General features: G+C 42.5%; 1 protein-coding gene across 1 annotated transcript in view; it reads right to left on the reverse strand.

The window, feature by feature from the left end:
* LOC124777686 (mast cell tryptase-like) overlaps positions 1 to 12655 on the reverse strand; it is a 126501-nt gene extending 113846 nt beyond the window's left edge. The window contains exon 1 of the mRNA XM_047253162.1: positions 12580 to 12655. The gene's annotated coding sequence lies outside the window, so the exon portion shown is untranslated. The remainder of the gene's footprint in view (positions 1 to 12579) is intronic.
* Positions 12656 to 14320: the final 1665 nt, after the last annotated feature.

Raw genomic sequence — 14320 nt, forward strand, 5'->3', positions numbered from 1 at the left:
AGTACTAATCTAATCTAATCTAACTACAACAACTGCCGCAGTCTGCCACGAGGAACGGTGTCCACATAATGACCTGATCTTAACTGATGGTACTGTCATAGATTCATTGAATTAATAATAACAGTTAACAGCAACACAAGTGCTGAAGAAAGTGAAGCGGTGCTGGGCCCTTATCCGAGGAAAATCTCCTTTCCAGTTGCAGACCCAATCCAAAGTACGTCATTGCGCTTTCCGTAGATGGCTAAAAACTAATGCTGATACTCTTCGCCAGCTTCCTTTGCTCTTTTGGGACGAAGGAATACGGTGGTCTTGTTGGTAAGAGGATAGGGCCTACTTAGCAAGGAATTACGTACGACCGCCGAGATCTTTGCAGGAAGAAACTGCAAACTTCTTTTATTCTGCTGTTTATCGTTCAGTTAAGATGATACCACTTTCAAGACTATAAACTCCAGAAACAAAAGTACATATGTCAAACTCGACGGACGGCCGAAGTGGCCGTGCGGTTCTAGGCGCTGCAGACTGGAACCACAAGACCGCTACGGTCGCAGGTTCGAATCCTGCCTCGGGCATGGATGTGTGTGATGTCCTTAGGTTAGTTAGGTTTAACTAGTTCTAAGTTCTAGGGGACTAATGACCTCAGAAGTTGAGTCCCATAGTGCTCAGAGCCATTTGAGCCATTTTTTGAAACTCGACGTGAGCTGTAAAAACAGCACAAATTGCTAAGGGTGCATCATGTACAATGAGTCTAAGGTCATCTGAAATGGAAAATTGTCTCAGTTAATAGACGCTGAGAAGAAACGACCCGTGAATATCTTTATGCAGTTATACCGCCATTCATCTGGAGCTACTTAGAGCAACTACATACAGAGCGAAACGAAGTAAACGGACCAAACTGAGAACTTGTAATCTCCTCAGTTCGAATCCGCCAATTTACCACAGTAGCAGTCGATGTTTGCCTGATTTCCTAATAGTTTTCATTTTTTCTGTGTGGTTGTAGTATCAACCCAAATAAATTAGCATCTACCATCAATTACTGACGTACAGTACAGTAATCGCAAGAATAATACACATCGTACTATAGCCCAGTCAATGCAGGTGATTTAGCAGCGAGATTAAACGTTGCTATGTCACTTTTTTGTCACGACAGAAACGAATTTACTTCTTAATGCATGCAACGATGATGGAAACCACGAATGTATAATTAATGAAGTTCATAATTACGACGGGAGCGTGTTGAGAATGTTAATGAATTCGTACAAACGCTACTGAAACAGGGATGTCCCCATTACTGCAAGCCCTACATTGTAATGCGGGGGTGGTGACATCAATGCTGTGAGAATAGGCTACTGGCGTTGTTCGTCCAGAACTTTTTTTTTCGGATCATCAGTCTCCTGACTAGTTGGTTGCGGCCTGCCACGAATTCTTGTCCTGATTCTCGTCATCTCAGAGTATCACTTGCACCCTACGCCCTCAGATATTTGATGAATGTGTTCCAATGTCTGTCTTCCTCTACAGTGCTCTAGAACCATGGTGGTTATTTCCTGATTCCTTAAGACATGGTCTACCATCCTGTCCCTTGTTCTTGTCAGCGTTTTCCGTGTCTTCACTGATCCTACGGAAAACCTCCTCATTCCTTGTCTTATCTATCCACCTTTGTTGCTAGCGAGGATAAACTATGTCACTCTAGGCGCTATGACACAAGTCCTTGATCACCATCATCTCATGTTTCTTAGAATCAAACTTCAGAAGTATAATAAACTTATCATTTATGGCATTTAAGGGTTTAGAGAATATCCTTGACAATGGTGATCGGAATACACCCCTTGAATTCTTAAGGAAGTAGGGATAATATAGGAACCAGTAACTTAGAAAGGAGTGAGACAAGGTTGTTGCCTGGCCTCTATCCTATTCAATCTGTATTTTGAGCAAGTAGTAAAGGAAATCCGGAAAGGAGTTTAAAGTTGAGGGAGTAGAAATAAAAACTTTAAGGTTTGTAGATAACATGGTAATTCTGTGAGGAATGATAAAAGGACTTCGAAGATCAGTTGCACTGTACGCATAATGTCTTTAGAAAAGGTTATAAACTTCAACAAAAGTAATGGTAATGGGACGTGGCCAACTCAAAACGAGCGACGATGGCAGGAATCAGATTAGGAACTGAGTCAGTATAAGTAATAACAAGGTTTGCCACACAGGTAGCAAAAGTACTGAAGATGGCAGAAGCAGAGAGGATGTAAAATGCAGACTTGCAATATCAAGAATTGTTTTTATGAGAAAGGCAAGTACGATAACAACTAAATATAAATTTACGTGTTCGGAAATATTTGGAGCATAGTCTTATACAGGAATGAATCGCTGACGATAAACAACGCCGACATGGCGAAATAGAAGCTGTTGAAATGTGCTGCTGCAGAAAAATGCTGAAGATTGAAAGGCTAGATCGCATAAGTAAAGAGGTGTGTTGTATCAAACCGGGGGAAAAGAATTTTCTGGCACAATTTCTCTAAAAAAAGAGAGGGGTCGTTTGGTAGGCATAGTTAATTTTGCACTGAAGGGAAGTGTGGCGGAGAGGGGACGGGAATTGTTATGCCCGGAGGTGGAAGAGGAGTCAAGGCTTGAGAGCACCCAGCAGCTTCGAGTGTATATAGTTGTACTAGCTATGCAGAGGTGAAGAGACTTTTCCCTTATAAACTAGCTTGGAGAGTGCATCCAAACAAAAAATGAATTACGTGACTTTATTTTTTCTAGGTGATAATTAAAACCTTATGACTACGCCTCTCGTGTCTTATTTTGACGGCCTCCCAAAGACCTGTGACATCACTGCTTCGATTGATTCCAAAAAAAATGTTCAGCGCAATTTTGGAAATTGCTTTATAAAAGCTGCAAAAATTGAATTCTGGTCACTGGAGAGTACTTTGACAGTGAATAAAGGTCTTATGTTTCTAACTTCTATTTTGTTGTATGTGACAGTTTTTTAACTCGTTTCATTGAGTTTAACCGGCATACTTTTCACAGAGTGAAATATTTATTTCTATCTTACTTTCGTAGTTTCATTATGGCACTCACCTGAACTGTTAGACGCACCTTATGCTGGACAAAATTTACTGTCCACTGAACAAAATTTACTGCCCACTGAACAAAATTTATTGTTCACGCTGATGAAGTATGAGTCTTAGGCTACGAAAATGTTCACTACTACTCAAATTCATTGTGCCAAATGCCACTCAGGTGGTACTAAGAAGAATGATGCAAAGCGAGATTACCTCCTTCGCAAGGGTTACGTGCACAAATGCAACTAGACAGCGCTTCTGAATGGATTGGATGAGAATGGAATGAGTCCGTGTTGTAGGTGGTGCAGTCTTTTCGTTGTTGTAGATAATGATGACGACAGATGACGAATACTGTGCTAGCAACGAGCTTCTTTTTTTTTAAACGAATCATGGATGCTGTCGACCTCAACGTTCTTAACAGGTTAGATTAGGTTAGGTTAGTGTTGTTTTAACGTCCCGTCGACAACGAGGTCATTAGAGACGGAGCGCAAGCTCGGGTTAGTGAAGGATGGGGAAGGAAATCGGCCGTGCCCTTTCAAAGGAACCATCCCGGCATTTGCCTGAAACGATTTAGGGAAATCACGGAAAACCTAAATCAGGATGGCTGGAGACGGGATTGAACCGTCGTCCTCCCGAATGCGAGTCCAGTGTGCTAACCACTGCGCCACCTCGCTCGGTCGTTCTTAACAGTCGGACGAATCACCAATCAGTGTCAAAACAGGAACCCGGTACAAAATCTGGTTATGAGGAACTTCATGCCCTCGTCTTGCCTTCCTTACCGTCCAAATACTCGCGCGGTTTAAATGTCTTCCATAATCAGATTTCGAAGCGTCTACCTCAGACCCAAGTGCCATCATACAAGAGCACGTTACCGAACTTCACCATGGACCCAAACGTCTCACTGATGGAAAAGTATTTCGTGCGGATATTTCCGCCTATTGTAAAGCGGTGAATAGAGCCTTTTTGCTTTGTCCTTTCTATCTTGCTATCTTAACGTTCTACGAGTCGGGGCATGGAATGTAAGAAGTTTTGAACGTTGTAGGGAAGTTAGAAAATCTGAAAAGGGAAATGCTAAAGCTCTATCTAGATTTAGTGTGGGTCAGTGAAGTGAAGTGGAGAGGAGACAAGGGTTTATGGTAAGATGAGTGTAGGGTAACATCAACAGCAGCATAAAATGGTATAATGGGTGTGGTGCCACCGCAAGGCACCACACTGGCTGGGTTGTAGGCTTCAAATCGGCCGCGGTCCGTCAGTACACATCGGACCCGCGAGTCGCCACTGTCGACGCTAGCAGACCGAGCGCCGCCACTCGGCTGGTCCGGCGAGACAAGCTAGCGCACTGTCCAGTTCTACAGCCGACTTGAATAGGAATGGTTCACTTGTTGTAGCTTCAGAGATCTTATCTGCAGAGACGCAAGTAGCATAGCCTTCAGCTAAGTCAGTAGCTACGACCTATCAAGGCGCCATATACAGTTTATGCATTGACAGTTGATCTACATGTGTGAAGCAATCAGAATTGTAAAGAAGTATTCGCAGTTCAGTCTATAACTACACTTGTAAATGTAATTGTACAAAGTCAAGATCGACATTCACCGCTGATGCTGAATTAAAGCTAAGTATTTAATTGTATTCCTGTCTACTAACTTCCTAATCACCTAAGATGTTCCAGATACACCCCGTCAAGTATAGCTCATTGATTCTCACGTCAGCCTAAGTGATCAACGTGTGCAATTAATGGCCACACCTCATGATCATACTAAGAGTCAAATTGCGCGACTCAGCCGGATCACCCTTTTTCCATGAGGCCCGTAGTTCCGCTTCATATACAACAATGGGAATTCGTTACGAACAGGAAAGTAGGGCAGAAGCTGAGTTACTGTGAACAGTGCAGTGATAGGATTGTTCTCATCACAATCGACAGCAAATCAACACCGACAACAACAGTTCAAGTATACACGTCGACATCGCAAGGAGAAGATGAAGAGATAGAGAAAGTACATGAGGATACTGAATGAGTAATTCAGTACGTAAAAGGAGATGAAAATCTAGTAAAAAACTGGAAATTGCCGGTAAGCGCTTATGGGACCAAACTGCTGAGGTCATCGGTCACTAAGCTTACGCACTACTTAATCTAACTAACATACGCTAAGGACAGCACACACACCCATGCCCGAGGGAGGACTCGAACCTCCGACGGGGGCAGCCGCGCGGACCGTGCAAGATGCCCTAGACCGCGCGGCTACCCCGTGCGGCAAAATCTAGTAGCCATGGTGGATTGGAATGCGATTGTAGAGGAATGAGTAGAAGAAAGGATTAGGGAAGAATATGGGCTTAGTAGTAGGAATGAGAGAGGAGAAATGATAATTGAGTTCTGCAATTAATTTCAGCTAGTAATAGCGAATACTCTGTTGAAGACTCACAAGAGGAGGAAAAGGCCGGGAGATATGAGAAGATTCCAGTTGGGTTACATGATGATAGAGATTCTGAAATCAGATACTGGATTGTAAGGCGGAACAAGGATGACATAAAAAGCAGACTAAGATTGGCCAAAAGATTCCCTGCCAACAGAAGTCTACTAGTATTACACATAGGCCTTAATTTGAGGAAGAATGTAAATTTGGAGTGTATTGTTTGGTAGTGGAACGTGGACTGTGGGAAAACCGGAACAAAAAAGAATCGCATCATTTGAGATGTGGTGCTGCAGAAGAATGTTGAATATTAGGTGGAGTTACAAGGTAAGGAATGAAGAGGTTCTCTGTAGAGTCGGCGAGGTAAGGAATATCTGGAAAACACTGAGGAAGGGATTGGATGACAGTGCATCTGTTAAGACATCAGTGAATAACTCCCATGGTACTAGACGGAGCTGTAGAGGGAAAAAACTATAGGGGAACACAGAGTTTGGAATACATCCAGCAAATAACTGAGGACGTAGGTTGCAAGGGCTACTCTTAGATGGAAAGATTGGCACAGGAGAGCAATTCGTGGCGGGCCGCATCAAACCAGTCAGAAGACTAATGAGCCAAAAACAGAAATCTTCTTAAGTATCAAATAAAATCCAAAACTATATATCTCCTTCTATACACCTGATTTTTTCACCGCTGAAAATCGTTTTGCTCTATTTACGTTCTTATTTATTTACAGTGCAGACTTCTTCTTTGTCCATATATCGTAAAATTTAAATAACTTTTTGGTTTCAAATATTTGCTATCCGTTGTGGAAGTAGCAAAAACTTCAGCTCCTTGTGCACACGTTTTCACTGTGTCACGAAAACAAAGCATACGACAAGGTAAACATTTGAGAAGACACAAATGCGCAAGATCCTTTAATACTAAGTTGGTGCCTAAGTTTGTAGCGTATTTCCATAAAATTAATAAACATATCAGGCACACTTAAAGAGTTTAGTCATCAATTGTATAGTCTCCTTCACTATTAGTTACAGTCTGCCAACATTGAGGTAACTTTTCGATCGATTTTGCGACTGTAGAAATGACGTGGTTTTGAGCCATGTTCGGAGTGCATTTTTATCCCGAATGGACGTCCTTTGAAGGTTGTTCGATAGAGAGCGGAAAACCATTTTCTTGCCGTGCTCTGTCCAACGGCATTATCCCCATACATGTGCGAATGTTTCTGGTTGCCTCCTATGCTGTCACCTCTGTACTGAACTCAAACAGAGGAATACGTCGGAAATTTACTATTCTCCACTTGGCGCTCCATTTCCTAGCGTCCACAGCTCCACTCACAAATTCCAAGTGACAAAACGGCAATATGTAAACTCAAAAAGCAACGGAGAACTACAAATAAAAAATGACAATCGATAAGTAAACTCGTAGCAACCGGAGTACCAGCATGCAAAACAGAAACGCTACGAACTTATGTACCAATCTAACATAACGTGATACCGAGGCGAGAATCGATGCTTTCTGATGTTAGCCAACATCCCCGGTTCCTGCGCATGCGCAGTGTTTAGCATGCCCAGGTATTCACAACTGTACATTCGCCACAGTCAACCGATCAGTGACGTCAGTAATCGACTCGTGATGTGCTTGGCGGCTGATTCACTCGCAGGCACGTGGTGCGCAACCACCACGCATAGTAGATTTTAGGCATAAAGTATGAAGTGCAAAAGAGGCTTACATGTGGCCTGTTACACATTGCAGGCACGGATTGAATGCTGCGAGCAACGGCTTACACCAGCAGCAAACGCGCTACCAAACGCTGGTGCCAACGCTTCTGTTCTGTACAGTTTCGTTTACACGGAAGAAGTAAAAATCTCTTAATGTCGTAATCCTTACGAGGGCTCATAATGGGATTCCTCGCAACTACTTAAAAGCATCGAACACCAATGGAGTTAACAATCTTTGTATCAAATAAAGACGTATGTCTCCAATAGAACGACATAACCCCTTGAATAAATGCGATATTTACTGTCTTGTAATTTTCTTTGTTTCTCCAGCTTGATGATTGGGACAACTGAAGAAAATTGTTCCCCTCGTCATAAAATTTGTTTTAATATAAAAATTCACTGACAAGAACTATCAGTGATTCTGAATGCATGAGGAAGTATGTGAGGCTGTGTTATCAACAATGCTACAGCGGATCAGAACCAGTGAAGACCAATAATTGGAATTTTTAATTTGTCATGTGTTTCGTTATGTTAACTAACGCTCTGCTGTATATTCATAAGCGTAAAAAAAGTTGGACCTGATTGCTAAAAATACACGCTGTGGTTGGGATTCAATTCCTAAACGAACTACATATTTTATGGCAGTTCACGTGACTGTTATCATCACCAATGTTTTGTCTTGTAAAAAGATTGCGCTGTACCATAATTTGGATTCCGCTTTAAATTTCCTCTCCGTCTGATGACAACTAGGGCACTCTTAGAGCAGCAAAGAAGCGAGAACACGTGCAAAAGCTCCGCTCTTTGTATATGAGACAGTGGTAATCACATTGCTCTGCTGGCCGTTAACGTCGGCCTTCAAACTGGTTCCACCCACTTGTGCTTGATTTAGGTCCTCGTTTGTTCTTGTGAGAGTGAATGCACACTAATCACTCTCATTGCTCGGCGGCGGAGACCAATTGAAGACATGAGCGGGAAAACGGGCTAACCTTCAAATGTAAAAGCTTACGGATAAGTGTTGCCATCTGTTGCTGCGCTCGGGAACTATCAAAATTGACTTTGGTCTCACCCCTAACAAGGGAACCTCCCCATCACACACCCCTCAGATTTAGTTATAAGTTGGCACAGTGGATAGGCCTTCAAAAACTGAACACAGATCAGTCGAGCAAATAGGAAGAAGTTGTGTGGAACTATGAAAAAAATAAGCAAAATATACAAACTGAGTAGTCCATGCGCAAGATAGGCAACATCAAGGATAATATAGGCCTAAGAGCGCCGTGGTCTCGTGGTTAGCGTGAGCATCTGCAGAACGAGAGGTCTTTGGTTCAAGTCTTCCCTCGAGTGAAAAGTTTAATTTTTTATTTTCAAACAATTATCTGTCCGTCCGTCCGTCCGGAAATTCCAGGACATGTTCCAATTTGCTTGGACATATGCAGGATTTGAAGGTCCACACACGGAAAACTTTGAAAACGTTAAAAATATATGTTTGACAGAGCACAGGGAAAACTGTGCGATTGTGAAACTGTTGCATTCATTTGCTGCAGTTTATGTGACAAACTCTTATGTTTTCATCACTTTTTTGGGAGTGATTATCACATCCACAAGAAAACCTAAATCGGGCAAGGTAGAAGAATCTTTTTACCCATTCGCCAAGTGTACAAGTTAGGTGGGTCGACAACATATTCCTGTCATGTGACGCACATGCCGTCACCAGTGTCGTATAGAATATATCAGACATGTTTTCCCGTGGAGAAATCGGTTGACCTATGACCTCGCGATCAAATGTTTTCGGTTCCCATTGGAGAGGCACGTCCTTTCGTCTGCTAATCGCACGGTTTTGCGGTACGGTCGCAAAACACAGACACTAAACTTATTACAATGAGCAGAGACGTCAATGAACGAACGGACAGATCATAACTTTGCGAAAATAGAGAGACTAAATTTTTCACTCGAGGGAAGACTTGACCTAAGGACCTCTCGTTCCGCAGTTGCTCACACTAACCACGAGACCACGGCGCTCTTAAGCCCATATTATCCTTGGTGTTGCCTATCTTGCGCATGGACTACTCAGTTTGTATATTTTACTTATTTTTTTCATAGTTCTATACATCTTCTTCCTGTTTTCTCGATTGATCTGTGTTCAGTTTTTGAAGGCCTATCCACTGTGCCAACTTATAACTAAATCTGAGGGGGGTGCGATGGGGAGGTTCCCTTGTAAGTAATATGCACGGACGAGACCAATGCCCATTTTAATAGTTCCCGAACCCAACAACAGATGACAACACTTATCTCTAAGTTTTTACATTTGAGAGTTAGCCTGCTTTTTTGCGCATGACTTCAATTAATGTGCACTGACATTGTCTGGATAACTCCCACGAATGTTTGTATCGTCAGGGATGAGTAGCCTACTGTTTGATGGAAGGAATACGATGGAAACCGAGCTTAGCGCACCACGCCGCCTCCCTCCTCATCCGATGTGGTTGGACAGCAGTATCCTATGACCGCACTTATATGACGCTGTGAAGAGGTTTGGAATTTAAGCCGGGGTACTGGCACGCAATCTGGCTGTAGACCAGTTCGTCTCCTCCTTTTTCCGTGAATGTTTTGGCCGTGTCAATGTCTTTCGCGACAAAGATTCGAACCAGTTGCTCCCGTGCGAAGAGCAACAACGTATTAGTGGGTAGGTATCAGTACAGTGGTTGCGACATCTTCAGCCGCTTTGTTTCATTATGGTCCTTTGCACCGACGCTTTACCTCTTATTCCCTGTTAAACATGTATGAGACGAAACGAACTGAACGGCCCCTTATGAGTTCACTAGCGTAGGGCGCGTACGTAAACGAACGAGAGAGGTTTCATCTAGCAATTATTGGTAAACATATTTATGACATAATCTCTAAACCTGTTCCCAAAACAGTACGGAAACGAATATCTAATCCACAGGTACGGAACTGTCTCCACACAATGGTAATTGCATTGTGTATGTGCACACATTTCCCACAATACAATTACCTAGAACGTTTTTAGTATATATTCAAGGTCGACTACTATCAGACGAACCAGCTGAATAACCAATCCCCGACGCGATCTGCTATCAGAAATTAAAACAAAAGTAACTTAATTATACACTAAAGAAAAGAAATAGAACACGCAACTAAGCTATTTGCCAGAAACTCGTCATTGTATGCTCGAATTATTTTCGGTAACTGCTACTGTCATAAATAAAACAGTATATAAAATTTTTACGTGGCTGATTTTGAAATTGTTCTTGTCCATAACTCTAAAATGCAGTACAGTATGTACCCTGACACAGTACGCTACAATTGTTTGCTACAGGTCCGTCTTCTAATGTGTTACATTCTGGCAGACGTAGGATATAATTCAGAAACATAACCATTTATTAAGTTACAGCCTCTATCATCTCGTAGAGAAGTATAAAAAGCTTACTAATTATCCAGAACGAAAGTTTCGGTCTGAAGCAGTGTGTGCGCTGAAATGAAACTTCCTGGCAGATTAAAACTGTGTGCAGCACCGAGACACGAACTCGGGACCTTTGCCTTTCGTGGGCAAGTGCTCTACTAAGTGAACTACCCAAGCGCGACCCAGGCCGCGCGAAAGGCAAAAGTCTCGAGTTCGAGTCTCGTTCCTGTACATGGTTCTAATCTAACAGGAAGTTATACAATTAATGTTTGAAACTGTAGCATTTGAAATAATTAATGTGAATTCTTACACATCGTACGGCTCATAATTCAGTCCGAAGAACTGCTTTGTTTTATGTGGGATAAATCAAAGACGCTAGGGAAAGTTATTCCACCACGTTAGCTCTTGACAGACATTAACTGCAGTTTTGTTCTCGTTAGATTTCGTAGATTTGCCAAAATGAAAACGAAAGTTTTACGTAAACACATATTTTACCCACGTAGTTCATGACTTTTCAATTAGGTATAATTTCATCTTGACGATCAGTATATTTGATTGTACCCATAGAGTACGTACATCTATGGAGTCAGCATAGTCTACTGCATATTTTCTCAACAACGAAGCGCGTTCGTCACATGTCTTTGGGACGGCGCTGCTTGTCTGCATTTTGCTGTAATAGCGAAACTTGAATATTAGGCGTATTCGCCTTCTGTTATAAACGTTTCTGCACGTCTGAGTTTTCTTGATAGCTATGGTGCAGTATTGTCGTTGCTTAGAACAAAAAGAGAAGTGTGCGAAATGAGAACCATTTACTTTTAAGAGGTATGTACAACATGTATATTTGAAAAAGTTATGTTGATATGAGGCTCTTTATTTGTTGAAAAATATCGAGACACGGTATTGTACTCTATTTTAGAGATAATTTCTGCGGTTTTGGGGCGATATGTTCACGAGACAGGCGCCAGGTAAATTTGCAAGTGTGTCTGAGTAAATTCCAAGTCAGTGTATACGTATTGGTCCCATGTTCACATCGAGATAAAATTTATACCTGACAGCCTGGTTAATTTCCTCCAGTTTATGCAGGTTCCCAAACTCTTGTGTGTATCTAAGTATTTCTGCATCAGAGAATTTCCTATTCAGTCTCATTGTAACGTAACTGATTAGAACAGATTCTACAAGATGAATCAGTACAATAGAAAACAAAAATAATATTGTTGGCAGTCTCTTCTTTTATTACTCCAAAATTCGAGCATTAATCTTCTATTTTTTCGTGCGTTGCATACGGTTTTACTTTCCTGATGAGATGGCAAAAAAAATGTTATAGATCTTTTACTTTTCTATAAAAAGCGGATGGGCAAATAATGAATACTTGGAAATAAAAATGGGTAAGCAGGTGGTGAAAATTGCTTACCGTATTTACTATAACAATTTCGAGTTCCAAATGCGTTGTTTTTTCGTGATACTTTGGCGTCTTCCACAGTGTAATTGTAACATAATTACACATAATTAGAACAGAGATTCGACATTATGAATAAATACAATAGAAAACGTAAAGAAAAAGATTGTTTGTTGTCACTTCTTATCCTGTTGCCGAAAAAATGTAAATTTAGTGGAATATGAGCTATAATACTTGGCGGAAAAGCACAATATCGTTGCTCTTCACATCTTTACATCAACTTCAGTTCCTGGTATAAAATTGTTGAGGTGTCTGTAAAAAACATATACAAAATTTCACTGTACTTCTGAAGGTGATCTATCCGTAGTAGCGAAGTAATAACACTCAAAATACATTTAGCGCTATACGGGCTACAAAGTGCTGTCCCAATCACGTGACTTCGGCTGCAGCAGAAGCTGCGGACATAATTCTCGTTCTGTGCATCCAAATGCTCACTCCGTAGCTATTTACGGCTGTACCCAGAGATCACTGACTATATCACACCAATAGCAGGGAGCGAGGACGCAAAGAAGTTCCATAAAAGAACACTACTCACAGCGTGTGCGATCGACGAAGGCTGGAGGTCGACGCGAAACCTTGTGGCTCGTCCCAGCGGCGACCTCCCGATTACCAGTAGTAGTGCGTGTGTGTGGCGCGCGGTCTAATATTTTATACCGGCGCGGCGGGGGATGGCGTGGCCTCGATCGCAGCTATTGGCGGACGCGGAGCTACTATCCGCACGGCAGATGTCGCCCCCCTCCCCCCTCCCCCCCCCCCCCCATCCTTCCCACAGCACTCTCGCCTTCGATGTGCTAATCGGCGCCGTCCCCACCTAACTATTCGGTTGTCGCAACGGGGGACCTCACAAACTGCGCGCTCCTCAAATCTGGTTTCAGCAGCCGCTTTCAGGCGCGTCATTCATTACTCATTAGTTTCGAACAAGCGGGTTACTAGGTGGGCTCTTCATTTCCCTAAGTGATGCAGTTAAGTTCCTCGCCTATTGCGTGTCAACACGAGTGGGTGTACACGATTGCATGTCATGAGCCGAACTTCAGGTCAATATAACCTGCTACTGGTAATCCACCTGACCCAAAATTCTTTTTCACCCTTCCAATCAATACGTTTTGTAAAATGAATAGTCAAAACTTTATTTTTAGAACAGACGCGAGAGCTTCCATAGCTTAGTAGTAACATAGCTGTCCGGGGATGTATTTCTCTCATAACCACACCATACTTTATGGGAACCGAATACACCCGTCTCCAATGTTCTCCGCTGTTGTTTCTAGTGCAAATGCTTCTCTCAGTCTCATAAACTGATCCACAATTTGTGCCTTAAAGCTTCGCTTAGCTCTTACATAGCTTATTGGTTCAAATGGCTCTGAGCACTATGGGACTTAACTTCTTTGGTCATCAGTCCCCTAGAACTCAGAACTACTTAAACCTAACTAACCTAAGGACATCACACACATCCATGCCCGAGGCAGGATTCGGAACCTGCGACCGTAGCGGTCGCGCGGTTTCAGACTCTAGCGCTTAGAACCGCATGGCCACTGCGGCCGGCGCATAGCTTATTCAAACTCTCGTTCACAGCCGCCTCAACTCGATGGCGAATATCGTCACGAGCATCAAGTTAATCTCTTTGAAAGCTGTCTTTCAATACTACCTTTGGCCGAGGGAAGTGGCGCAGTGGTTAGCACACTGGACTCGCATTCGGGAGGACGACGGTTCAATCCCGCGTTCGGCCATCCTGATTTAGGTTTTCCGTCATTTCCCTAAATCGCTCCAAGCAAATGCCGGGATGTTTCCTTTGAAAGGGCACGGCCAGCTTCCGTCCCCGTCCTTCTTTAATCCAATGAGACCGATTGACTCGATGTATGGTCTTCTCCCCCAAAAACAACAACAATACTACCTTTGCTCCCAGTAATTAACAATGTTACCAAATATAATTCTGTCCTAGATGATGTCTTGACTCTTATATCTTTGATTCCTTACCATCTCTGTAACTGTATCACTTGGAACCAATCCCAGACGACCCTACACATTCCCAGAGAAACTGGAAAATCAGTTACGGAACGTGAGTTCCTTGTTTCTTGAAGAAAACAGAGAAGTAATAAGCAGTAGCAGTCAGGGAGACAACATATGTAATAATAAATTCCTCTAAAAAACTCAGAAAATTGGTTAGGCCAGTTCAAGAGAGAAAGCAACAGAGACCACAGCTGCTCCATGCTTTGCCAAAGAAGTTAAGAATGTAGTTAATTCAGTCAAATGCAAAATCTCCCATGGAGTTGATAAAATCT

Source organism: Schistocerca piceifrons, chromosome 2 (assembly GCF_021461385.2).
Source record: "Schistocerca piceifrons isolate TAMUIC-IGC-003096 chromosome 2, iqSchPice1.1, whole genome shotgun sequence".
Taxonomy (NCBI): domain Eukaryota; kingdom Metazoa; phylum Arthropoda; class Insecta; order Orthoptera; family Acrididae; genus Schistocerca; species Schistocerca piceifrons.